Here is a 26,285-nt window from a genome sequence, read left to right as displayed (position 1 = left end):
CTGCATTGCAGGCAGATTCTTCACTATCTGAGCTACCAGACAAACTCTGTTTCTATGCAGCAATAGAAACTAATACAATGGACAAAGATACACCATCTTAACGATGAAAAGAAAGTTGGAGTAACTAAATGTCAGACTTCAAAGCAAAGAACATTGTCAAAGATAGAGATATTCACTGAATAATGATAAAGATGCCAATTCATCAGGAGGATCCCTGATAGAACTGCAAGAAGAAAAAGGCAAATCCGTTAAAGTCAATGGATTTGACTTTAATACCCATCTCTTAAGAGATGATTGAACATGAAAACCAAAAATGAGTAAGAATATAGATGATTTGAACAACACTATCAACCACTTTTATGAAATTGAAATTTATAGAATATTCCACCCAACAGCACCAGAATAAACATTCTGTTCATGTACACATGAAATATTTCCAAGAACAGACCATATTGTGTGCCATAAATAAGTTTTAATAAATGAAAAAGTGTTCAAATTATCCAGAATATGTTCTCTAGGTACAATGGAACTGGAAATCACCAACAGAAATCTGGAAAATCTTAAATCTTTGGAAATTAACTGATTTTTAAATAAGTTATGGGTCAGAAAATAAGTTACAAGAGAAATTAGGAGATATCTTGAATATGAGTAAAAACTATATAAAAATCATTGGCTACAGCAAAGTTGTGCCTAGAAGGAAGTTGATAACTTTAAATGTTTATATTATACAGGAAGAAAAAGTCAATCGTCTACAGTTTCTTCTTTTAAAGCTAGAAAGAAAAGAGTATATATAACACAAAAGAGGAAATAAAAATAGTTAAATGAAATAAATACCAGGAAAATAATAGAAAAAAAAATCCCTGAAACCAGTACTTGCTTCTTGAAAAGATCAACAAAATAAAAAATCCTTCAGACAGAAAATGCATTAGATCAAGAAGAAAATTGTGGTAAGGCAGAAAACATCACAATGCTCCTGCTCAGTCACTTCAGTTGTGTCCGACTCTGTGTGACCCTGTGGACCGTAGCCTGCCAGGCTCCTCTGTCCATGGGATTCTCCAGGCAAGAATACGGGAGTGGCCTGCCATGTCCTCCTCCAGGGGGGTCTTCCCGACCCAGGGATAGAACCCACGCCTCTTACATCTCCAGCATTGGCAGGCAGGTTTTTTACCACTAGCACCCCTGGGAAGCCACCAGAATGTCTCCAGCCATTACCAAATGTCTCTGGGAGCAAACCCCTCAGTTGAGAATCATTGTGATAAATTATAATAATAAAGGGAAAAGGCAAATGATCATAACAATGGACACAGAAAAGACATTTGACTAATCCAACTCCCATTCATGATAAAAAAAAAAAAAAAAAAAGAACTAGCTCCCAAAGAACTAGAAATACAAGAGAACTTCTCAACCTGATTTAAAAAAAAAAAAGAAAAAAGAAAAATCCACAAGAAGCCTGTAAGTAATAGCACACTTAACTGAATGCTTTACCCTAGGATTGGAATCCGCTAAGGATGACTGCTCTCATCATTTCTAATAAACATTTTACTGTTAAGCCAATTCAATAAGGCAAGAAAAATAAAGGCTTACAGATTGGAAAGGCAGAACAAAAATTGTCTTTATTTGTAGATGACATGATGACATGTAGATGCTGCTGCTGCTGCTAAGTCGCTTCAGTCGTGTCCGACTCTGTGCGACCCCATAGACAGCAGCCTACCAGGCTCTGCCGTCCTTGGGATTCCCCAGGCAAGAACACTGGAGTGGGTTGCCATTTCTTTCTCCAATGCATGAAGTGAAAAGTGAAAGTGAAGTTGCTCAGTCGCGTCTGACTCTTCGCGACCCCATGGACTGCAGCCTACCAGGCTCCTCCATCCATGGGATTCTCCAGGCAAGAGTACTGGATCCGACATGTAGATGACATACTAATAAACCTCTAAAGCACTTAAAGAATAATGAATTCAAGAAGGTCACAAGATACAAGATTAATAGAAAATCAGTTATATTTTTATGTACTAGCAATGAATGATCTGAAAATAGAATTAAGAAAACAATTTTATTTACAATAGTATTAATAACAGGGAGACCTGGCATGCTGCAGTCCATGGGGTCACAAAGAGTCGGACACGACTGAGCAACTGAACTGAAGTGATTAAAAAGAATAAAATATCTAAGAATAAATTTTACCACAAATGGGAACAACCTGTTCACTGAAGTACATTAAGTAGTCCTGAGTCAAATTAGAGAGGATCTAAATAAATGGGAGGGGGAACCACATACCATATTCATGAATTGGAAGACTTAATATTGTTAAGGTGGCCGTTCTTCTCAAATTGACTTATATCTTCAACCCAATCCCTATCAAAATTGTAGTAGACTTGTTGTGTACAAATTAATAAGCTAATTCCAAAATTTATATAGTAATGCAAGGAGCTAAGCCAGGAGCCAGGAAACTTTTTCTCTAAATGGCCAGACAGTAAATATTTTAGGCTTTTCAGTCTCCACTATCCTTGTTGCAACTATTCATCTTTACCAATGTAGTTCAAAAACAGTCATAGAAAATTCACAATGGACAGGTATTGCCATATGTCAATGAAACTTTATTTACAAAACGAAATGGCAACCTGGAACTTAGACTAGCCGAAAAATTTTTGAAAAACAAGGAAAAAAATGGAGTGACTTAACCCTAAGTGATTTCCATACTTGTTATAAAGTTATAGTAATGAAGACAATGTGAAATTGGTATAACGATGGAAACATAGATCAATGGAACAGAATAGAGTCCAGAAATCACTCACAAATGTTTGATCAGTTGATTTTCAGTGAAAGTGCCAGGGTAATTCAATGGCAGAAAGGGTAGAATATCTGTATGGAAAGAAAAAAAAAAGTTGTGCATAAAAATTAACTTGAAACTGATTATATGCCAGAGTGTATAGCCTAAAACTATAAACTTTTAGGAGAAAATATGTAACCAAAAGCATGATCTATAATAGAAAAAAAACTGACAAACTGGATTCTTCAAGATTTTAAAAGATCTTTTCAAAGGATGCAACTAAGAAATTAAAAAGGGAAGTCATTTGACCACGAGAAAATACTTACAAAACATAAAGTTTAAAAGATTTGTACCTAGAATACATATGAACTCGGAACTAAACAATAATAACTCTTACAAGTCAATAATAAGAGAACAAAAAATAGAGGCAGAAGATTTGAATAGACATTTGCCAAAGAAGATATGCAAATGGAAAATGAACACCTGCAAAGATGTTGTTAGTCACAAGGGAAATGCAAAGTAAAGCCACAAGGTACGTATAACACCCACGAGAACGGCTCATTAAAAAGACTGATGATACCAACTGTTGTCACGGATGTGGAGAAACTGGAACCCCCTCACAGAGCTGGTAGAAATGTAATATGCTGCAGTGATAAGCCACTTTGCAAAACTGTTTGGCAATTTCCCACAGATTAAATGTTCAAGTACAATGCAACCCAGTAATTTTATTCCTAGGTCTGCCTAAAGAGAAAGAAAATTTATGTCCACACAAAAACTAGTATTCAAATATTCACGGTGGCATTCTTTTTTTTTCTTTTATTCATAGCAGCATTATTTATAATAGCACAAAGCTGAAAATAATCCAAATATCAATCAGTTGGTGAACGGATAAACAAAATGCAGTGTATCTCTACAACGGCATACTACGCAACAATTAAAATGAAGAAACTACTGATAAATGCGACAAAATGATGAACCTCAGAAACACGATGCCAGCTGGCACAAAGTGCAATCTGTTTATTTACAGAAAATTTCCGGAAAATACAAACCTCTAGAAACAGGAAGCAGATTTTCCTTGCCTTAGTCCAGGGCTGGGAGCAGGGACTGACCCCCCAAGAGGACACAGGGGTGATGGATTTGTTCTAAAATTTCATGATGGTTATGATTGCATAACTGTATACAACTAATGAAATTCATTGGGTGAATGATATTGAAAATACAACAGTAAAGTTGTTTAAAAATGGGAAAAGTACAAAACAAAAGTATGTGCAGGGATCCCAGTGCTTCCATAGTGAGAGGCCCCATCGGGCCCACAGAAGATCGCATGGGATTTCTCAGGACACAGGGGCAGGTCACAGAATACTGAGGTGTGGCTGGAATCAAAGATATTTGAACTTTGTCAAATTTTCCCAGGATAACCCCCTTCCTCAGCTTCTGCCTTTCCTTATTAATTCTTCTGTCCTGTTTTCTATAAAACAGAGGATATGGTCACAGAGTTTACACAAGTGTTGTTTAAAATCTCTTCACATAGAGTAGCCACAATTCTCAGAAAGAAGAAATATGTTTTAAAAAAGTCTTCCTTGTTACTAACTTATTACAAAGTCTAACAAAACCAAATCATGCCAATCAAACCCCTGATCTTACTTCATACTTCCTAAGTGTTAAATAATAACCTTAAAACCTATAGTTTAATGTCTTACAGGGATTAGGCAGAATTAATACATTAAAATGTCTTTCTAAGCACTTATGGGAATTTGTATGTGTGAATCTTATTAAAGGAACTGTCAAAATGGACAGAATCCACATTTAGCCAAGCATATGATGAAGACTGGAGAAGGGAATGGCAACCCACTCCAGTATTCTTGCCTGGGAAATCCCATGGACAGAGAAGCCTGGCGAGCTGCAGTCCATGGCGTTGCAAAGAGTCAGACACGACCGAGCAACTAACCAGCAAACAACAATGATGAAGACAGCAGGCCTAATTTTAAAATAATAAAAATCTCATTTCTCCTACAGAACAGAGAGGGGAGTGGGTCAGTGTGTGTACTGAGTGGAGACCCCCTGGAACAAAGACAGAACATACAGGTACAGTATAAGTCTGTTTTCCTTAAGTTGGTAGTGAACCTAGATGAGAACTGAGTGAAGCAAGTAGAACAAAAGAAGTATGGGCCTTTCTTGAGCTACTAAGCTAAAAGAGCAGCTGCTGGATGCATGTATTTAGGAGATGTGTGTTCATACCAAACCTGCACATGAATTATTATAGCAGCTTTTATTCATAATTGCCCAAACCTGGGAACAACCATCAGGACTGGGAAATCAAATCATTTCTGGGGGGATCTTCCCAACCCAGGGATCGAACCCAGGTCTCCTGCATGGTGGGCAGATTCTTTACCAGCTGAGCCACAAGAAAAGCCCAAGAATACTGTCGTGGGTAGCCTGTCTTCTGCTGTCTTCTCCAGCAGATCTTCCTGACCCAGGAATTGAATTGGGGTCTCCTGCACTGCAGGCAGATACTTTACCAACTGAGATATCAGGGAGCAACCAAGATGTTCTTTCAGTAAGTGAATGAATAAACAAACTGTGATACATCCAGACAACGGATGTACATTTGGGAAAGGAGTTTTTTAAAACAATTACACTGGTCCTGGTTGAAGCCCCCACCCCCAGCACTCCCTGCCTCTCTCCCTGTGGTGCTCAGCACACTGACAAGCAGAGTCAGTGGGTAAAGTTTATTTGATGAAAGTAACTGCTGCTGCTAAGTCGCTTCAGTCATGTCCGACTCTGTGTGACCCCAGAGATGGCAGCCCACCAGGCTCCCACGCCCCTGGGATTCTCCAGGCAAGAACACTGGAGTGGGTTGCCATTTCCTTCTCCAATGCATGAAAGTGAAAAAATAAAGTGAAGTTGCTCAGTCGTGTCCAACTCCTAGTGACCCCATGGACTGCAGCCCACCAGGCCCCTCCATCCATGGGATTTTCCAGGCAAGAGCACTGGAGTGGGTTGCCATTGCCTTCTCCAGATGAAAGCAAAGGGACCACGTATCACTGGATCAAGAAATTAAACACAGAAAATCCACAGGCATGCATTCACTTATTGTCTCAAGGCAGGACTTGTTTAAAGAGCAGGGAAGCATTCTATATGCTTAGGACCCTGCGGTTTTGCTCTTTGCCTGGGAGGTGTTTTGCTGCTGTATCACGCTTTCCACATGTGGTTCCGTTGTGGGCAAGAACTTTCCATTGTAGCTTGCAAATGATGTCAGACGTGCAATCTATGGCCCAAAGAGAGGATTTTTCCTCCTTATCTTATCTTACCGATCTCTCCATGATAGAAGATAGGACATTTTACCCTACTCTAAGTAACCCAACCCCACGTCCAAGGAGCCGTGCTGCACAGGTACAGGAGGGCCTAGAGGAGCCATCCCACTTTGAAGGTCAGGAAGGGCGGCTGTGAGGAGATACCCCTCGTCCAGGTAAGGAGCAGTGGCTGCGCTTTGCTGGAGCAGCCATGAAGAGATACCCCACGCCCAAGGTAAGAGAAACCCAAGTAAGACAGTAGGTGTTGCAAGAGGGCATCAGAGGGCAGACACACTGAAACCATACTCACAGAAAACTAGTCAATCTAATCACACTAGGACCACAGCCTTGTCTAACTCAATGAAACTAAGCCATGCCCATGGGGCAACCCAAGATGTGTGGGTCGTGGTGGAGAGATCTGACAGAATGTGGTCCACTGGAGAAGGGAATGGCAAACCACTTCAGTATTCTCACCTTGAGAACCCCATGAACAGTAGGAAAAGGCAAAATGATAGGATACTGAAAGAGGAACTCCCCAGGTCAGTAGGTGCCCAATATGCTACTGGAGATCAGTGGAGAAATAACTCCAGAAAGAATGAAGGGATGGAGCCAAAGCAAAAAGAATACCCAGCTGTGGATGTGACTGGTGATAGAAGCAAGGTCTGATGCTGTAAAGAGCAATATTGCATAGGAACCTGGAATGTCAGGTCCATGAATCAAGGCAAATTAGAAGTGGTCAAACAAGAGATGGCAAGAGTGAATGTCGACATTCTAGGAATCAGTGAACTGAAATGGACTGGAATGGGTGAATTTAACTCAGATGACCATTATATCTACTACTGCGGGCAGGAATCCCTCAGAAGAAATGGAGTAGCCATCATGGTCAACAAAAGAGTCTGAAATGCAGTACTTGGATGCAATCTCAAAAACAACAGAATGATCTCTGTTCGTTTCCAAGGCAAACAAACCATTCAATATCACAGTAATCCAAGTCTAGGCCCCAACCAGCAATGCTGAAGAAGCTGAAGTTGAATGGTTCTACGAAGACCTACAAGACCTTTTAGAACCAACGCCCAAAAAAGATGTCCTTTTCATTATAGGGGACTGGAATGCAAAAGTAGGAAGTCAAGAAACACCTGGAGTAACAGGCAAATTTGGCCTTGGAATACGGAATGAAGCAGGGCAAAGACTAATAGAGTTTTGCCAAGAAAATGCACTGGTCATAACAAACACCCTCTTCCAACAACACAAGAGAAGACTCTACACATGGACATCACCAGATGTCCAACACCAAAATCAGATTGATTATATTCTTTGCAGCCAAAGATGGAGAAGCTCTATACAGTCAGCAAAAACAAGACCAGGAGCTGACTGTGGCTCAGATCATGAACTCCTTATTGCCAAATTCAGACTTAAATTGAAGAAAGTAGGGAAAACCACTAGACCATTCAGGTATGACCTAAATCAAATCCCTTCTGATTATACAGTGGAAGTGAGAAATAGATTTAAGGGACTAGATCTGATAGAGTGCCTGATAAACTATAGAATCAGGTTCGTGACATTGTACAGGAGACAGGGATCAAGACCATCCCTATGGAAAAGAAATGCAAAAAAGCAAAATGGCTGTCTGGGGAGGCCTTACAAATAGCTGTGAAAAGAAGAGAAGCAAAAAGCAAAGGAGAAAAGGAAAGATATAAGCATCTGAATGCAGAGTTCCAAAGAATAGCAAGGAGAGATAAGAAAGCCTTCTTCAGCGATCAATGCAAAGAAATAGAGGAAAACAACAGAATGGGAAAGACTAGAGCTTTCTTCAAGAAAATTAGAGATACCAAGGGAACATTTCACGCAAAGATGGGCTCGATAAAGGACAGAAATGGTATGGACCTAACAGAAGCAGAAGATATTAAGAAGAGATGGCAAGAATACACAGAAGAACTGTACAAAAAAGATCTTCACGACCCAGATAATCACGATGGTGTGATCACTGACCTAGAGCCAGACATCCTGGAATGTGAAGTCAAGTGGGCCTTAGAAAGCATCACTACAAACAAAGCTAGTGGAGGTGATGGAATTCCAGTTGAGCTATTTCAAATCCTGAAAGATGATGCTGTGAAAGTGCTGCACTCAATATGCCAGCCAATTTGGAAAACTCAGCAGTGGCCACAGGACTGGAAAAGGTCCGTTTTCATTCCAATCCCAAAGAAAGGCAATGCCAAAGAATGCTCAAACTACAGCACAATTGCACTCATCTCACACGCTAGTAAAGTAATGCTCAAAATTCTCCAAGCCAGGCTTCAGCAATATGTGAACCGTGAACTTCCTGATGTTCAAGCTGGTTTTAGAAAAGGCAGAAGAACCAGAGATCAAATTGCCAACATCCGCTGGATCATGGAAAAAGCAAGAGAATTCCAGAAAAACATCTATTTCTGCTTTATTGACTATGCCAAAGCCTTTCACTGTGTGGATCACAATAAACTGTGGAAAATTCTGAAAGAGATGGGAATACCAGACCACCTGATCTGCCTCTTGAGAAATTTGTATGCAGGTCAGGAAGCAACAGTTAGAACTGGACATGGAACAACAGACTGGTTCCAAATAGGAAAAGGAGTACATCAAGGCTGTATATTGTCACCCTGCTTATTTAACTTATATGCAGAGTACATCATGAGAAACGCTGGACTGGAAGAAGCACAAGCTGGAATTAAGATTGCCGGGAGAAATATCAATAATCTCAAGATATGCAGATGACACCACCCTTATGGCAGAAAGTGAAGAGAAACTAAAAAGCCTCTTGATGAAAGTGAAAGTTGGAGAGTGAAAAAGTTGGCTTAAAGCTCAACATTCAGAAAACGAAGATCATGGCATGGGGTCCCATCACTTCATGGGAAATAGATGGGGAAACAGTGGAAACAGTGTCAGACTTTATTTTTTGGGGCTCCAAAATCACTGCAGATGGTGATCAGCCATGAAATTAAAAGACGCTTACTCCTTGGAAGGAAAGTTATGAGCAACTTAGATAGCATATTCAGAGGCAGAGACATTACTTTGCCAACGAAGGTTCGTCTAGTCAAGGCTATGGGTTTTCCTGTGGTCATGTATGGATGTGAGAGTTGGACTGTGAAGAAGGCTGAGCACCGAAGAATTGATGCTTTTGAACTGTGGTGTTGGAGAAGACTCTTGAGAGTCCCTTGGACTGCAAGGAGATCCAACCAGTCCATTCTGAAGGAGATCAGCCCTGGGATTTCTTTGGAAGGAATGATGGTAAAGCTGAAACTCCAGTACTTTGGCCACCTCATGCGAAGAGTTGACTCATTGGAAAAGACTCTGATGCTGGGAGGGATTGGGGGCAGGAGGAGAAGGGGACGACAGAGGATGAGATGGCTGGATGACATCACTGACTCGATGGACGTGAGTCTGGGTGAACTCCGGGAGTTGGAGATGGACAGGGAGGCCTGGCGTGCTGCGATTCATGGAGTCGCAAAGAGTCGGACATGACTGAGCGACTGAACTCAGCTGAACTGAACTGAACTAACCCACAATATTGATCCCTCTGCAGAAAGGGGCAGCCTGAGGAAAATAATGCATCCATCCATCATTCCAGCAGGTGGCGCCCTCTCCACTCCATCCTCATTCCGCTGACCGCCAAGGCTGCCATCTCGTATCCTTACCAATTTACCCAGCAAATTAAACAGCTGAAGGCCTGGTCTGAAGTAGGGAAGTAATCTTAGGGTGTTTAGAACCTACCCAGACTAAAAGTTTATCCCTTCTGTGCAAAAATTAAGTGTATAGTCCAATCCTGCCCTTATTTTTGTAGATGAATTTAGCTTGAAAACTGGATTCTGTTTAGAATACTGCAAATATTTTGAGAACACTAAAACCGCCAAAATTCATCTCCTCAGCTGTTTTGTCTGATGTCACATCAACCATTTTTTTGAGGGGCAATGTGGTGTAGTGACTGAAGTGAAGTGAAAGTCACTCAGTCATGTCCGACTGCAACCCTAACAGGCTTCTCTGTCCATGGAGTTCTCCAGGCCAGAATACTGGAGTGGGTAGCCGTTCTCTTTGCCAGGGGATCTTCCCAACCCAGGGATTGAACCCAGGTCTCCTGCATTGCAGATGGATTCTTTACCATCTGTGCCAAAAGCCCACAAAAACCAGACTCCCCATATTCAAATCCCACCTCCCCCAAAACTAAGAATTTTACAATTTGGGGCAAAGTGTTCAAGAGATGAGCTTTTCAAACTGTAAAATAGGGCTGATGATTAAATGGGTAAATATAGATAAAATACTGAGCACAGTACCTGGTGTATAATAAAACTTAATATGAGCTATCATCTTCTAATGTTTAATGTGTGTTTCTGCTATTTAAAGTGTATTTATGTCCTCTTCTTCCCATCCATCTTCAAGGTCCTTGAGGAGAGAGATAATGTCTCCTTCATCAGCTATGTCCCAGGATTGGTTTTCTCTCTTCTCCCAGACACCTTGCCCAGGGCTATGTGATCAACAAGGGGAACTGGGAACATGTCCTTGAGTTTTGACTACCACCTATCTGAAATTCCTCTATCTTCACACTGAGACTCCCAGCCCTGGAGTTATGTGACATCCCCTTCCCATCACTAAAAGATTCACTTTCTATCCCACAATCTGATCTCATCATATTTAAAGCTTGGATATCATTCTTGAGACAAATAGGCTGCTTTATTCGATTGATGGGCAAGAGGGATGGAGAGAGACAATTGAATCATATTTAGTAACAGTATCAGGGCCCTGAGCATACCTGCATGTATGCATTCAAGACATTGTGATTTTAGCCAGTGAAAGGAGATATAAGCTTACAAAAGCATATTGATTTGTAAGCATCCTGGGGAGTGTGGGGGTGAAGGGTGGACCATGAGAAAGGAGGTGCGTGTAGGCAAGCGTAAGTGAAGGTGACCACAGGCCCTGTCTCTCCATGAAATCGTTAATCTGACTTGCCAACCAAAAGGTTTGAATCTGGATTTCTGGCTCTTGTTGAAAAAGAAGCAATCAGATAAGGACAGGCTGGCAGGGAGCCTGGCTGCTCCTCTGGACTCTACACATGGTCTTCAGTGCAGCGGCATCCCTCCCCTTCCCCGTGACTACAACTTTCACCTCTCCTGTGTGTTTCCTGCCTGGCTCCTGTGCATATCTGAATAGTGCATGTTATTATTAACCCTCTCTGATGAGTAATTGAAGCCCAGGCAGTTGAGTAAATTTCCCAAGGTTGCCTAACTGAAAGTGAAGGAACTAGAATTGGAATTTTGGCCCATTATATTCTAAAATCCATGATCTTCATGCTCCATCAACCTTCACAGAGGAGATTTATGTGGAATACAAATATCAGTTAGAACATAAACTCATGGAGAGAAGTGGTGTAAGAAAGAGTCCGATATTTGGGAGTAGGGAGACCTGGACTCAAGAGGAAGTTCTGGCACTTGCTGGGTGTTACACCTTGGGCACATTATTTCATGTCACCTCTCTGGGCATCAGATGGCTCATGTGTAAAATGGGCATGCCCAGGTCTACTTCACAAGGTTTTTAAGATCACAGGAGATGTCTGGAGAGTCCTAGGTACAATGGCAAGCCCTACAACTCGAAGGGATTGCTAGGCCAGCAAGGAGGGGGCTGGCAAATTGGTCCTGCTGTAAAGGAAGGTCAGGAGGGCTTGATTTGAACCAGACCTCTGGTGGCTGAGATGTTAAAGAATCAGCCTGCAATGCAGGAGACCCGGGTTTGATCCCTAGGCTGGGAAGATTCCCTTGGAGAAGGGAATGGCAACCCACTCCAGTATTCTTGCCTAGAAAATCCCACGGACAGAGGAGCCTGGCAGGCTAAAGTTTGTGGGGTCTCAAAGAGTGGGACACGACTGAGCGACTAACACACCTTCAGGAAAGGAAAGAGAAGTCACTCAGTCGTGTCCGACTCTTTGCGAGCCCATGGGCTGTAGCCTACCGGGCTCCTCCGTCCATGGAATTTTCCAGGCAAGAGTACTGGAGTGGGTTGCCATTGCGTCAAAATATGAAAGGGCTGGCTGAGCCTAGTTGTCCCTGATTGAAGGGTAAGACGGGTACAGTTCAAATGCAGCCAAGGAAATCAGGGATGATTTCTCTTTGTAGATACTCAAAATTCGAGGGAGGGTCGGTTAGGTCTCCAACTGCCCGGTTTTCTACCTGTCTCTCAGCATCCCGTCCAGCACCTGCCGGCGCGTCCGCCCTCGCTGGGGGCCCGGCGCCCCTCCCCGCGCTCGCTCCCTGGCCCCCTCCCAGGCCCCGCCTCTCCGGGGCCGGGCCCGCCCCCTTCCCTCGGCGGGAGGGGCCCCGCGGCTGAGAGCCGAGCCCCTGCTTCACAGCCGCTGCCTCGGAGCAGCCAGGCGCCCTGCGAGCGCCAGCGCGCCGAGCCCAGGTGAGTCCGGGTGGATCGTCGCGTGGGGTCGGAGGGAGCGCACCGAGCACCGCTTCTCAGCGCGTCGCGTTGACTTTGAAACCGAAAACACGTCGGCGGCAGGAGCCCCGCAGCTGCCTCCCCGCAGCCCGGCCCAGCCGCCTGTTCCCCGCTCGCTCCCGGCGAGTCCCCGAAGGCCGCGAGTGGGAGAGTGGGGTGCACGCGAGGAGGCCCCGGGGCCCGGACCCCGGGTCGGGAGAAGCCGGCGGGGCAGGTGGCCCCTGATGCGGGCGAGTGGGTGCGGTGTGTATGGGCGGGGGGCCGTTGGGTTCCGGGCCCCGGAGCTAGTTTTCTGAGCAGAGAAGGGGTATTCCGAGAATGGAGACTGGGGGTCCCGAGCTGGGGAGCGCCTCCAGGGCGAGGGTGTCCACTCCGCGGACCAGAGGCAGGTCGGGGTGTGCGGGCCGGGGAAGGACTTTAGGCGTGCCTGGCACGCGCGCCTGCAAACCCCTGTCTTTCCCCATCGCGCCGTGAGGCATCCCCTCTTTACACTTTTGCAGGACTTTCCAGCCAGAATATTCTAGAATAAAGCTTAAATACTGGCATGCATGGAACCTCAGGGGAGCCGTTCGATTGGGCGTCCTCATTTAGAACCACCCTCACCCCCAGCCAAGGAGAGCTCAAAGGGGTCTTGCCCAAGACTCAGGTAGGAACGAGTTGTCCAGGGAACACCCAGAGAATTGGTGGAAACTGGCTTCTCCACAGCAGATGGCCTCGCCCTTGTTACTGCTCTGCAGGGTTTTGGCAGTTCTGAGAATTCTCAGTGAATTCTGGGGCCACTGCTCTTGCTACTAACCCCCGGGCAGAGTCTCCTCTGACTTTCTGGGCTGTTTCTGCCCCCTCCTGCAGAGTTTCCATATTTGGCTATTTCAGATTTACTTTCATAAGAAGTCGGTTACCTCGCAGTGACAGGCAGGGCTGCTATGCGCTCGCGGTGGGGTTAGTGAAAGGAGGCGTGGCTCCCGGCCGGGACTGTCCCCTGCGCACCCCACCCTCCACAGCCCTGGGCTCTGACCCGTGTCCCTTCCGGACAGGCCTCTAGTAACCAACTGAATTCAGTAAATATTTATTGGGCACCAGTGCTGGGTGAGAAGTGGGGAAGGGCCAGTGGAATACTTTCCTTCTTTCAGAGATACTTGCATTTTAAAAGGAGACATAAAATGAAAATTGGTTGAAGTGCTTCTGGGTATAGAACAGTTCTGGGGGAGGGGGGTGAGATAATTTTAGGCAGGGAAAGCCTGGGCTAGAACCTCTCAAATGGAGCATGCAGCTGCCTGCCTTGCCTTTCCCACAGACAGCTGAAGACAGGGGTGTTAGCGCGATTGATGGTTTGGGTGAAAACCTTATCATCTGAACACTCTCACCTCCAACTTCAATTTAAACAAGAAAGACAGACGTTGCTTCTGAAGAGATGAAGGTGCATTGGAGGCAGAAAATGTCCAACCTTTATTTATCAAGGTTGTTGTTGTTACTGTTTTGGTTCTTGTTTTGGACTCAGTGGAATGGGCTGACCCTCAGATGCTGGAATCTCTCTCTCTCTGGGTTCTAGACACTGGGAGAAGAAAGCCTTCTGTCTGAGCCAAACTGTGGAAGCCCTGCCAGAGGGTTGGTGGTGGAGGGGGAGACTTTCTCGGGTCCTCTGGGCTGAGGTCTGAGGACAAGCAGGGTTTCCATTGATCCACAAGCATCATCCACCCGCCCTGGGTGGCAGAGTAGTGGAAAAACTATGGAAAGGCAATGGGGTCCCATCCACTGGAAGTACTCGCTGTCGCCACTGGAATAATTGCAGAGAGAGGGGGCTGGATGTCTCTGAGTCAGTCCCATCAGGCTAGCCTGGGAAACAGACCTCCTGTGATTATCTCAGCTTTACTGGAGAGGACCCTGAAGAAGAAAATATTAAAGCCTTGTTCATAAAGCCCTTCCCCTTTCAAAGCATTTTTCCCATTACTCTGGACATTTTGTTCTCATTTTGTCCTCCACGATACCCTTGAGAGTCAGCCCAAAGCAGGATTATTGTCCACATGGCCCAGATGGGGAGGGGGAAGCACTGAGAGTGAAATAACCCTTTGGGCACCACTGCTGGGCCAGGCCTGGGTCTCCAAGGACTGTGGTTCCTTTGCCCCAGGCCCCTCACCTTGGTTTCTCAGGGCTACATCCACCCACCTCAAGCTCAGCGAGGGGTGAACAAGGGGAGGTGCCTGCATGCCTGTCATGCTTGGTTGCCTCCGACTCTTTGCAATTATAGCCTATGGACTGTAGCCCGCCAGGCTCCTCTGTCCATGGGATTCTCCAGGCAAGAATACTGGAGTACATTTCCTCCTCCAGAGGATCTTCCCAACCCAGGGATCAAACCCACATCTACCCAAGTCTCCTGCATTGTAGGTGGATTCTTTACTGCTGGGCCACCAGGGCTTCCCTGTTGGCTCAGATGGCAAAGAATCTGCCTGCAGTGTAGGAGGTTCAGGTTCGATCTCTGGTTTCGGAAGATATTCTGGAGAAGGGAATGGCAACCCACTCCAGTATTCTTGCCTGGAGAATCCCAGGGACAGAGGAGCCTGGCAGGTAAGGAGTCAGACATGACTGAGCAACTAACAAGTGGACTCAGACTCTGATCATGCCTGGATGATCTGTTCCCAGTAACACAGAGCAAGTTCTCCTGGAGACTCTGGCCACGGCATGAACAGACACCCCCTGTGTTAGTTCCACCTCCGCTAGCAAACTCAGGGTGAGAATCAGGGTATCTGGTCTTGTTTGTAGCCTGGCGTCTGGCACGGAGGAGAACTAAACAGATGCTGGTGTTGAATTCACTGGAAGTGTGTCTCCCTTGGGCTTCGAGCGGTCGGGGCCCGATGGCTGGGAAACGCATCCTGGGTGGGGCTCTGGAGACACTGCGCTGCCAGCAGGACTCATCTGCACCCCAAAGTCAGCATAGCACCGTCCAGTTGACAAATAGCTGTCTCATCTGCTGAACTTCTCACCGCCTCCCCGAGAGCAGGGAGAGGCAGCTGCTGTTCTTGCACATTACTGGGCTGCAAGCTGGGCCTCAGACTTGACTTCAAATATCTCACAGCGCGTGGGGATTGGCCAGGACCCCAGCGCATGTCTTCTGACTCCAGTTCATGAGCTCTGATAGTTTTGTGGCTAGAGGAAATCAGGATTCTGGGCAGGAGGGTGGGGGGACCCGAAGGGCGTTCATCAAAGGTTGCCTGACACCTCTGTCACCCATCTGGATTCTTTAATGAGAGTCAGGAGACCAGGGAGAGGAAGGCAGCGGCTGAGGCCTCCTCTGAATAGCGATGCCTGTTCAGATGGTGACTTTTCCCGACGTTCCTCTGGGGCAGGAGCTCTCACCCCAGTAGTGTTGTAGGTAGGGTATGTGTGCGCATATGTGTGTGTGTGTGTGTCGGGGAACAAGCTGCAGGGCAGAGTCACCCCCAGGGCTGCTGAGGACAGAGCCAGGCTACAGAGTTTGCTGCTTTGCTCAGAGCGAAACTGCATTTGGAGGGCCAGACAGCAGCCGTTCCCCTTGGGTCCCCAGCAGGCCCTGTTTTGTGAGGAAGTGGGCTGGAGGGCCAGGGGGAAAATAAAAGTGAAAACACTCAGCGGTCCTCATAGAAAAATTCAAAGTCCCTTTGCGGTGACAGTGATAAGTCCTTTCTGCCCATTGGCACCTGGAGGCAGGCAGTGGTACATACAGGCGGGGACGGGGCTGTAGAGAGAGCAGCATGCAGCCAAGTGTTGGCGCAAGTCCTGTGGCCCCGGGGGTGACTGAGGGAGCCCGGGGAGCGCCCCGCCCCAGGGTTCGCGTTTGCAGGAAGGAGTACCCAGCTCACTTCCTTCCAGGAGAGCCTCACACCTTTTTCCTTGACCCACACTCCATCATCACTTCTCCTCTCCAAGCCAGAGCATCCCCGAGGTCTCCTCTGCAGCTTTTCTCTCTCTCTCGAGGAAAAGGAGCTCTCTTGACCAGCGGGAGGGCACCTTCTCCATCTACACCCCCGATCCCGCCCTCTCCTCTCTTGGAGACAGACCCATTCCCTTCATAATTCCCTGGCCACTGACTCCTTCCCCTCCACCACATGCTCCATCTCTGTTAAACAAGACCCCAGCTTCCTCACCCTTTCACCGACCAGATTCTGGAAAGAGCAGCTGGCACTCGCCCTTGCCCTTGGCGTTCTCTTCCTCGTCGGCTCCATGCACCTGCCCCGCTGCCCGTGTTGCCCTTTGCAGGCTTCCAGGGCTGCTAATCCTCAGTCGCCAGCCTGCTCTGCAGCTGCTGCTCGGCTCCTGGAAGGGGGCCACACCATCCCCACTGATGTTTCCTTCCTTGACCTGGCGCTCCTCGTCCTCTTCCCACCCTGAGCAGGGCTAGGGCTGTGTCCTCGGGCTCCCCTGCAGCCCTGCGGTGCAGCCAAGGTTAACCAGCACTCCTAGGCAAAGGCTGATCAAGTATCTGCCTCTCAACCAGCTCTCTTCTTGGCCAGTCTGATTTGTGATGTTTCAGGAGCCCCTTGGGCTTCCCTTGTGGCTCAGCTGGTAAAGAATCTGCCCGCAATGTGGGAGATCTGGGTTCGATCCCTGGGTTGGGAAGATCCCCTGTAGAAGGGAAAGGCTCCCCACTCCAGTATTCTGGCCTGGAGAATTCCACGGACTGTGTAGTCCACGGGGTTGCAAAGAGTTGGACACGACTGAGCAACTTTCACTTTCATAGGAGCCCCTTAGACACTCACCCAAGCGTTCTCCCTGATACTGACAAACATCCCTGCTGCGTCCTCATCATCTCTGCCCCGTCTTCAGCTGGTCCTGACCTGCTGTCTTTCCCCGGGGCTGCTGCCTGAGTTCCCCCATCCAGCCCCCTCCTTCCTGTACTCCCTGAGCTGTGTGTTCACTCACTTCCCTGCTCGTCTCTCTTCTCTCCACACTGCTGCAGGGGGGACCTCCTTACTGCAGAGTCTAATCAAGACCTACTCCTTCCACTCATGGTGTGGTAGAAATAGTGTGGACTTCAGATCTGTTATTTATGACTTGCCAGTTGTCGTTGTATGGTTGGGGCAAGTTGCCCAACTTCCATGAGTTTCTGTATTCCCACAGGTGAACAGAGATAGTAATGTCACCCACTTGGGGCTGCTGGAAGGATTAAATGAGCCAACTATATACACAGAGCCTAGTGTCTGGCAAGTATTCAACAAAGCTGGCTTTCTTCTTTTATGTTTTTGACAGCATAGGGATTTGTGGGGTCTCTGGGGAGGTGGAAAATGTTTGTCTAGCCTGAAAGCATTCAAATTTAAATTAAAAACAGACAAGCACAAGACCTGCCACATACCAGGGTAGACCATCATTTAAACTAGCCTATTGCTTCCACTCTGCAATCTCTAGACCAGGCCAACCTCAAGGGCCAGAGTAGGTGAACTGGCACAGTGCAGGGCATGGTGCAGATAAGTTGTGCTGAGCCCACAGCAGGCAGAGGGCAGAGAGGGGGGCTAACAATCCCAGATAAAAGGAGGCCCAGCTCCAGGGGGTGGGTGTCAAAGGGAGATTTCCAGTCCTTGAGGAAGACTCGTGGGCGGAGCAGTGCAGCTTTGGAAGAATAATAGTGCTGGGCAGCGAGGCAGCATGGGGACCCAGCAGAAGAAAGAAAATGGATTTGGGAAGCCAAATACAGGCACTGGCTTGGTCACCAGAAACAGAGCCGTCATTTCGGTGGAATCAACTGTGAGGTCAGAGCAGAATGAGGAGTGAGTCGACTTGGGGCCAAGCTGCCAGCCAGAGCCCTCTCTGTGCTCCCTTCCTAAGGGGGTGGCTCGGGACAGCCCCATCTGTGCCCTAAGCCTCCATTAGAGGAGCCCTTGATGCTGGAGGATGGAGGTGGGGGTGGGCATGGAGTTAAGCTGAACCAGTCATGAAAGTCTGTCTTTTGCCTTCAGGATGTGGGGACTCTGAGGAAGAGACTGGGCAGGTATCCCTGATACAACCTAAGATAACGTCCCATGCTTCCCTGGGTTAAAGGCAAAAAAGTGAAGGCTTGAATGCTAAGTAGATGCAGAGTAAAAGAAATGACCAAGCTGGTGGGATCATTCCAGGAAGCCCCTCCTGAGGAATGGGAGGACGGAGAGTTGGGAGGAGGCTGGGGAATACTGGGCTGTGGGCAAAGGCGTCTCTGCAGGACATACGAAGGAAGGAATGTGTGTGTGCTCCGTGGATCTGACTCTCTGCGACCCCATGGACTGTAGCCCTCCAGGCTCCTCTCTCCATGGTATTTCTCAGGCAAGAATACTGGAGTCAGTTGCCATTTCCTCTTCCTGAGGATCTTCCCAACCCAGGGATCAAACCCTTGTCTCCATTTCCTGCATCTGCTGCATTGGCAGGCAGATTCTTTACCACCAAGCCACCTAGGGAGCCAGGTGAATAGTTGTTCTTAATGGATGGAAAGTAGATTATTCTAGAATGAATTGATATTGAGCTAGTTGTTATAGAAAAACACCCAATAATTTGGGATTTGCTTCAACCTCTCCATAGCATTCCCACAGACCTTCCTCCAAAATGTCCAGTGCCATGTCTTTGCTTTGGATGGGCAGATGGTACATTCTTTCAATCTTTCCTCGATGCTGACAAAAATTCCATATATATGAGTTCAGTGGTTCACTGACCGACACTGGATCTGTCTAACAAGTGTGACTTCTATAGCCCCTATCTCGTCCACCTTGTGACTATATTGCTGGGTTACATCAACTCTGGTTATGCTGGGTTGAACAGCTGCAAGGCCTTGTCGACTAAAAAAAAAGACGCACAAGCTGAGAGTTGTGACTTCCCTTTTATTTGGGGCAAATTGAGGACTGCAGCCTGGGAGACAGCACCTCTGATAGTTCTGAGAGACTGCTGCAAAGAGGTAGTGGGGGAAGGTCAATATATAAGATTTTGGTGAAGGGGAAGTTCAATGCAATCAAATGTTTGCTTTACAAGAGGCTTTCTGCTAGTCACAAGGAGTTGTCATCATGAAGGGATTTAGTGCTTTTCTAGATATGAAGAGAGGCAAGGATTTGGGATTATGAAATCAGTTCCTGAAAATATCTAACTATCTAAAGACCTGTTCCCAAAACCATCCCAAAGAAAAAGAAATGCAAGAAGGCAAAGTGGTTGTCTGAGGAGGCTTTACAAATAGCTGAGAAAAGAAGAGAAGCAAAAAGCAAGGGAGAAAGGGAAAGATATACCCAACTGAATGCAGAGTTCCAGACAATAGGAAGAAGAGATAAGAAAGCCTTCACAAATGAACAATACAAAGAAATAGAGGAAAGCAATAGAATGGGAATGACTCGAGATGTCTTCAAGAAAATTAGAGCTATCAAGGGAACATTTCATGTAAGGATGGGCACAATAAAGGACAGAGATGATAAGAACCTAACATAAGCAGAAGAGATTAAGAAGAGGTGGCAAGAATACACAGAAAAACTATATGAAAAAGGTCTTAATGACCAGAATAACCACAATGGTGTGATCACTCACTTAGAGCCAGATGTCCTGGAGTGTGAAGTCAAGTGGGCTTTAGGAAGCATTACTACAAACAAAGCTAGTGGAGGTGATGGAATTCCAGCTGAGCTATTTAAAATCCTAAAAGATGAGTCTGTTGAAATACTGCACTCAATATGCCAGCAAATTTGGAATAGTCAGCAGTGGCCACAAGACTGGAAAAGGTCGGTTTTAATTCCAATTCCAAAGAAGGACAATGCCAAAGAATGTTCAAAGTATCATACAGTTGCTCTCATTTTGCATGCTAGTAAGGTTATGCTCAAAATCCTTCAAGCTAGGTTTCAACAGTATGTGAACAGAGAACTTCTAGATGTACAAGCTGGGTTTAGAAAAGGCAGAGGAACCAGAGATCAAATTGCCAACATCTGTTGGATTGTAGATAGCAAGGGATTCCCAGAAAAACATGTACTTCTGCTTCATTGACTACACTAAAGCCTTTGACTGTGTGGATCACAACAAACTGGAAAATTCTTAAAGTGATGGGAATACCAAACCACCTTACCTGCCTCCTGAATGTAGGTCAAGAAGCAACAGTTAGATCTGGACATGGGACAAATGGACTGGTTCCAAATTGGGAAAGGAGTACGTCAAGGCTGTATATTGTCACCCTGTTTATTTAACTTATATGCAGAGTACATCATGCGAAATGCCGGGCTGGATGAATCACAAGCTGGAATGAAGATTGCCAGGAGAAATATCAATAACCTCAGATATGCAGATGATACCACTCTAATGGTAGAAAGAGAAGAGGAACTTTAGTTCCTCTTGATGAAGGTGAGAAAGAAGGGTGAAAAAACTGGCTTAAAACTCAATATCAAAAAAAAACTAAGATCATGACATCTGGTCCCATCACTTCATGGCAAATAGAAGGGAAAACAGTGCAAACAGGGACAGACTTTATTTTCTTGGGCTCCAAAATCACTGCAGACAGAGGCTGCAGCCACAAAATTAAAAGACAGTTGCTCCTTGGAAGGAAAGCTATGACAAACGTAGACAATGTATTAAAAAACAAAGTCATCACTTTGCCAACAAAGGTCCATCTAGTCAAAGGTATGGTTTTTCCAGTTATCATGTACAGATGTGAGAGTTGGGCCATAAAGAAGGCTGAGCACCAAAGAATTGATGCTTTCAAATTGTGGTGCTGGTGAAGACACTTGAGAGTCCCTTGGACAACCAGGAGATCAAATCAGTCAATCCTAAAGAAAATCAACCCTGAATATTCATTGGAAGGATTGATGTTGAAGCTGAAACTCCAGTACTGTGGCCACCTGATGTGAAGAACTGACTCATTGGAAAAGACCCTGATGCTGGGAAAGATTGAGTGCAAGAGGAGGGAGGGGGCGGCAGAAGATGAGATGGTTAGATAGCATCACCGACTCAAAAGATATAAATTTGAGCCAACTCTGGGAGATAGTGAAGGACAGGGAAGCCTGGCATGCGACAGTCCACGGGGTCACAAAGAGTTAGATGGGACTTTAGAGACTGAACAGTAACCAAAGATCTGTTCCACCAGTTTCCCTGGAGCACAGAGTGCTTCACTCTCCACCCTGATCTGCCTTCAGGGTGTGGTGAAGGTCAACAGCTGCAGCAGCACAAGGTTCAGACTCCGCAGAGGTAGATGGCAAATGCCCTTGGCAAGCACCTGTTTGTAGTTGACAGCCTTCTATACCTGACTTATCTGTTCCTAACTTTCTTCATATCATTTCTCCTGCCTGGAATGCCTCCTGTTTTAATCTACTATTTCATGCCTCTTTCACTCTTTTCAAAGAAAACTCAAAATTTGTTTCTCATTAGAAAGGCTGGCCCCCAAGACCATGCCCAGGTTCAATAATATAATAGGAGGACTCACAGGATTCAGCGAATAGTCATACAGCTAAGGCTTTTCACATTGAAAGGATGCAAAACAAAATCAGCAGAGGGAAAAGGCACCTGGGACAAAGTCTGGAGAAGACTAGGTGTGTGCTTCCAAGTGTCCTCCCCCAGTGAAGTCACACAGGACATGCTTAATTCATCCTGGACTGTGAATTGTGGTAACACCTGTGAAATGTCATCTATTGGGAAAGCTCATTGGAGACTCAGCATCCCTCGATTTTACTGGAGACTGGTCATATAGGCACCTTCTGCATAGCATACACTGAAAATCCCAGACTTCCAGGAAAAAACAAAAAACACAGCAACAAAAACAGCAGATGTTCAACCCAAACCATATTGTTTGCACAGTTTAGGTACCACGAGCAACTCAGGGTGCGGAGAGCCCACCCCAAATCCACCTTCCCAGACATCAGGCAAGGGCTCTCTAGGGGTGGCAGTTGCAGCCCTACTATCTTAACCCCTTCCTGCCCAGCTTCCCTGCACAATCCCACCTCAGTCAGTTCAGTCACTTAGTTTTGTCCAACTCTTTGCGATACCATGGACTGTAGCATGCCAGGCTTCCCTGTCCATCACCAACTCCCGAAGCTTACTCAAATTCATGTGCATTGAGTAGGTGATGCCATCTGACCATCTCATCCTCTGTTGTCCGCTTCTCCTCCTGCCTTCAATATTTCCCAGCATCAGGGTCTCTTCCAAGGAGTCAGGTCTTTGCTTTAGGTGGCCAAAGTTCTGGAGTTTCAGCTTCAGCATCAGTCCCTAACTAATCCCACCTCAGTGCCTAACTATAATTATGCTACAGAGAGAATCCCCCTATGTGAGGGGCCAGAAGACCTGGGTTTGAGCCCAACATGGCCACCTACTGCTGGGTGACCCTTTGGATCCCGCAAACTTCATTTTCCTATCTGGAAAAGGAGAGTCGTAGTTCTTGTTTGTAGATTTCCAGGGTGACTGTGAGTGTTGCAAACCTCTCTTCTCTCCACAGACCTTGATCTGTGGAGAGTGCCCAGGTGCCTTTTCCCTCTGCTGAGGGTGTCATCAAGTGCGATGACTTAGTAGGTATCCACCCTGCTTGGTTGAGCGCCTGCTATGTCCAGGGCTGTGAGTGACCACGGTGGGAAGCGTGGAGCAGTGGCTTTGATAGGAGACAAGCCTGAGGTTGAGTCCCGGCCCGGCAGTCGGCAGCTGTGTCACCCTGATCACGCTCTTCGAGCTCCCTGAGCTTCAGGACCTGATCTGTAAAAGGTGAGCATGAGTCATGAAAGTAGTGCCCTATCCTTCACCGGGCTGCTGTGCAGAGTACGTGCAACAACCCAAAGGAAGCAGCTAGCCACAGTATCTAGCACATTGCAGGCACCCAAAGGGGCAGCTGTTCATTTACTCAGATATTCGAGTGCTTGCTCGAGACACAGTCCCAGCCCTGCTTTCCGTGTATGGATACAAACTGATATTGAACAGATAATCACCTTAAAAATGAGCATACTCAGAAGTGCTATGAAGGAGAAGTACAGTGTGATGATGGGCTTGTGCTGAGGAAGAAGGGGGCCAAGCTGGCTGAAGGGGCCTGTGAGGCTTCGCTGCATAGCGAGGCTTAAGCTGGGCTCGGATGACTCGAGTTCAGTGAGAGGTGGGGGTCGGGGAAGGGATGTTTCCAGAGCAGAGGCAAGAGCGTGAGCGAAGGGAGACCAGTCTTAGGATGAGGGCTGGGGGAAAGAAGGGTCTCCACTCCTGTGAGGAATGGCAAAAAAAAAAAAAAAAAAGCCAGAGAGGCTGGAGAATAAGGGGTGGGGAGGGAGATGCCCTGGAGAAGTGGGCGGGGCCGTGGTTAGCTCCATGAAGGGTTTGGAACCGTGAGAGTGATGGGAGTCGGTGGAAAGTCTGTGGGAGTAAGAACACCTTGACTTTTTCAAAGGCCAGTCAGGCTGCTGTGTGGGGGATACCTGGGGGCGGGGGGCGGGGAGCGGTAAGTAGGGTAGACCCGCTTTACGAGGGGAGGCCCATAGCAGGAGACCGGTGCAGATGGGAGGGTGGTGTGAACTGGGTGTTGGAGGAGGAGAGAAGGCGCTGCCAGGGATGATTCCAGTTGTCTGGCCACAACAGCAGGATAAAAAGTGGCCCTTCATGGAGACGGAGCCCTGCAGAGAGGAGACATCGGTACCATTTTAGGTGTGTTGGCGCTGGGGTGCCTGTGAAACACTGCAAAGGAGACGCCAGGTGGGCAGTAACCCATGTGGGTCCAGACGCAGTGGGGACACTGGGGAGTGGTTAGTTTGTTTGTGGTCTTTGATGGCAGGACACTGTGGTTTCGGGGATGCTAAAGGGAAAGAGTGTTTTAAAGTGTGCATTTGGGGTGAGGGTGGGGGTTGGGGTCACTAATATCTGATGTAGCTGGGAAGCCAGCTGAGATAAAGATGGGAAATTGACTACTGGCTTAAGTGACCCGGAAGTCCCTGGGCCCTGGGTGAGAGCAGCTTGGTGTGCTTGGTGGGGGTGTAAGCCAGGCCCGAGTGGGCTGAGGATTGGATGGATCTGTTTGACCAGAGGCCAGTGGGGATGGTCACTCCACTGCATGAGGTAGGGTGGGCGGGGGCAGTGTCAGGAGGTTTGGCTGGGAGGGGAAGGCAAGCTCGAGCTTCTTAGGCAAATGTGAGAGTGGGAACTTGGAGGGTGGCTTGCCTCTGAGAAGAGACCTGTGCTTGTGTGAGTGCTAAGGAAGGAGGCAGCTGAACAAGAGAGGCTGAAGGGAGGAGGCTGAAGTCTCGGGCATGAGGAGAGCCTGGTGCAGACGCCGCCTCTGCGAGGGTGTGTGGGCCGCGGAGCAGCCCCCCTCCACCCACACAGGGGGACAGAGTGTGCAGGCTCTGCTCAGTGGCAGGAAGTGGAGGTAGCTCTGGTCGGAAGACGTCTGTTTTCTGTGCAGTAGGAAGGGAAGTTTCCCGGTGAGATGGAGGGAGATGTGATCAAGGTCTTTGGAGAGAAGAGAGGTTTGCAACAGATGTTGGAAACAAGAGAGTGAGCTGAAAGGCAAGCTGGCCCAGAGCCCTGTGACCTGTTCTCCTGAAAGAAGTCTCTGGTGAAGGACTCAAGCCAACGTGATTTTGAATCTCTAGAACCTTGTGAGATGCCTCGGTGAGGACCCCATACCTATTTTTTGAATAAACAAAAACAAGAACGTCCTTCTCAGCATTTTCCCTCCGTCCCACGTACCTGTCTGCCTACCCAGGGGCTGCTTCATGCTGGTGGGACCGAGGAGCACCATTGAGGCTCTAATCTTCCACCCACCTCCTCATTCCCACTACCCCACTGCCCACCAAGTGCCCATCATCGGCCAGCTTTGCCTTCTCCAGCTGTGACCGGTAGACTGCCAGGACTCAGAACGGAGTGTCAGGCCCTGGGAAGCATGCTCAGTGGGAGAGAGCCTGTCCTGCCTCCTCCAGAAACTCTTGAGGCTGTTGTTCAGTCTTCCCGTGAGTTCTTACTGATCGCCCAACATGTGCCTTGTTCTAAGTATTGCTTACCTTCAGAAGCAGAAGAAACATTCCCGGAGGCAGAAGAAACATTCCCGCCCTCACAGAGCTTATATTCTGGCAGGAAGGTAGTAAAGGAGCAAGCACCTGGCATGCTGCATGGTAATAAGTGCTTTGGGGAGGAATGCAGCAGGCTAGGGGGCTGCTGGGATGTTATGATTCCAGGTGGGTTGCGAAGTCCTTTCCTGTGAGCTCATGTTCGAGCAGGGAAGTGAGGAATGCGCTATTCAGGGGTCGGGGGTGCAAGTGTTCCAGCAGGGGGATAGCATGCAGGAGGCGCATCTGCCAGTCAAGAGAGAGCCAGGCTCATGCGACTGGAGTGTGTCCTGGGAAATGGAGACGGAGAATGGAGACCAGGTCACAGGACTCTGAGGACACCGGCTCACACCCTGAGTGAGATGGAGTCCTTGGGGCAGAGGAGGGACATATATCTGACTCTGACTGCTGGGTTGTGAACACACTGTGAAGGGACAGAGGCAGAGGAAGAGACCAGCCAGGGGACAAGGGCTGTATCCAGTGGGGATGACGGTGACTTAGACCGGGATGGTTATGCTGACAGTAATGCGACATGGGTAGATACGTTTGGAGGAACAGCCAATAGGATTTGGTGTTGTGGGATGGAGAGTGGGAGGAGCCAAGGATGACTTCACAGCTCTTGGTCCAAGCTTCAGGGGGATTGGTGGTGCCCGTACTGAGCTGGGGGAAGGTAGTGGGAGGAGCCAGCTGGATGGGGACGGAGGAAGGCCAGATGTCTCACGTTTGAGATGCTTAATGAATAAATGTGGAGCTCTGGACTAGGCATTCGGGATGACTCATATTCAGGACGGGGACCCAGCCTGCAGATAGGAA

General features: G+C 47.3%; 1 protein-coding gene across 5 annotated transcripts in view; it reads left to right on the top strand.

The window, feature by feature from the left end:
• Positions 1-12,399: 12,399 nt before the first annotated feature.
• The window catches only part of TRAF5 (TNF receptor associated factor 5), a 46,409-nt gene continuing 32,523 nt past the window's right edge, over positions 12,400-26,285 (top strand). For all 5 annotated transcript variants that reach the window (XM_055583043.1, XM_055583042.1, XM_055583041.1 and 2 more), the window contains exon 1: positions 12,400-12,477. The gene's annotated coding sequence lies outside the window, so the exon portion shown is untranslated. The remainder of the gene's footprint in view (positions 12,478-26,285) is intronic.

Source organism: Bubalus kerabau, chromosome 5 (genome assembly GCF_029407905.1).
Source record: "Bubalus kerabau isolate K-KA32 ecotype Philippines breed swamp buffalo chromosome 5, PCC_UOA_SB_1v2, whole genome shotgun sequence".
Taxonomy (NCBI): domain Eukaryota; kingdom Metazoa; phylum Chordata; class Mammalia; order Artiodactyla; family Bovidae; genus Bubalus; species Bubalus kerabau.
This window is presented reverse-complemented; position numbering and strand designations above follow the sequence as displayed.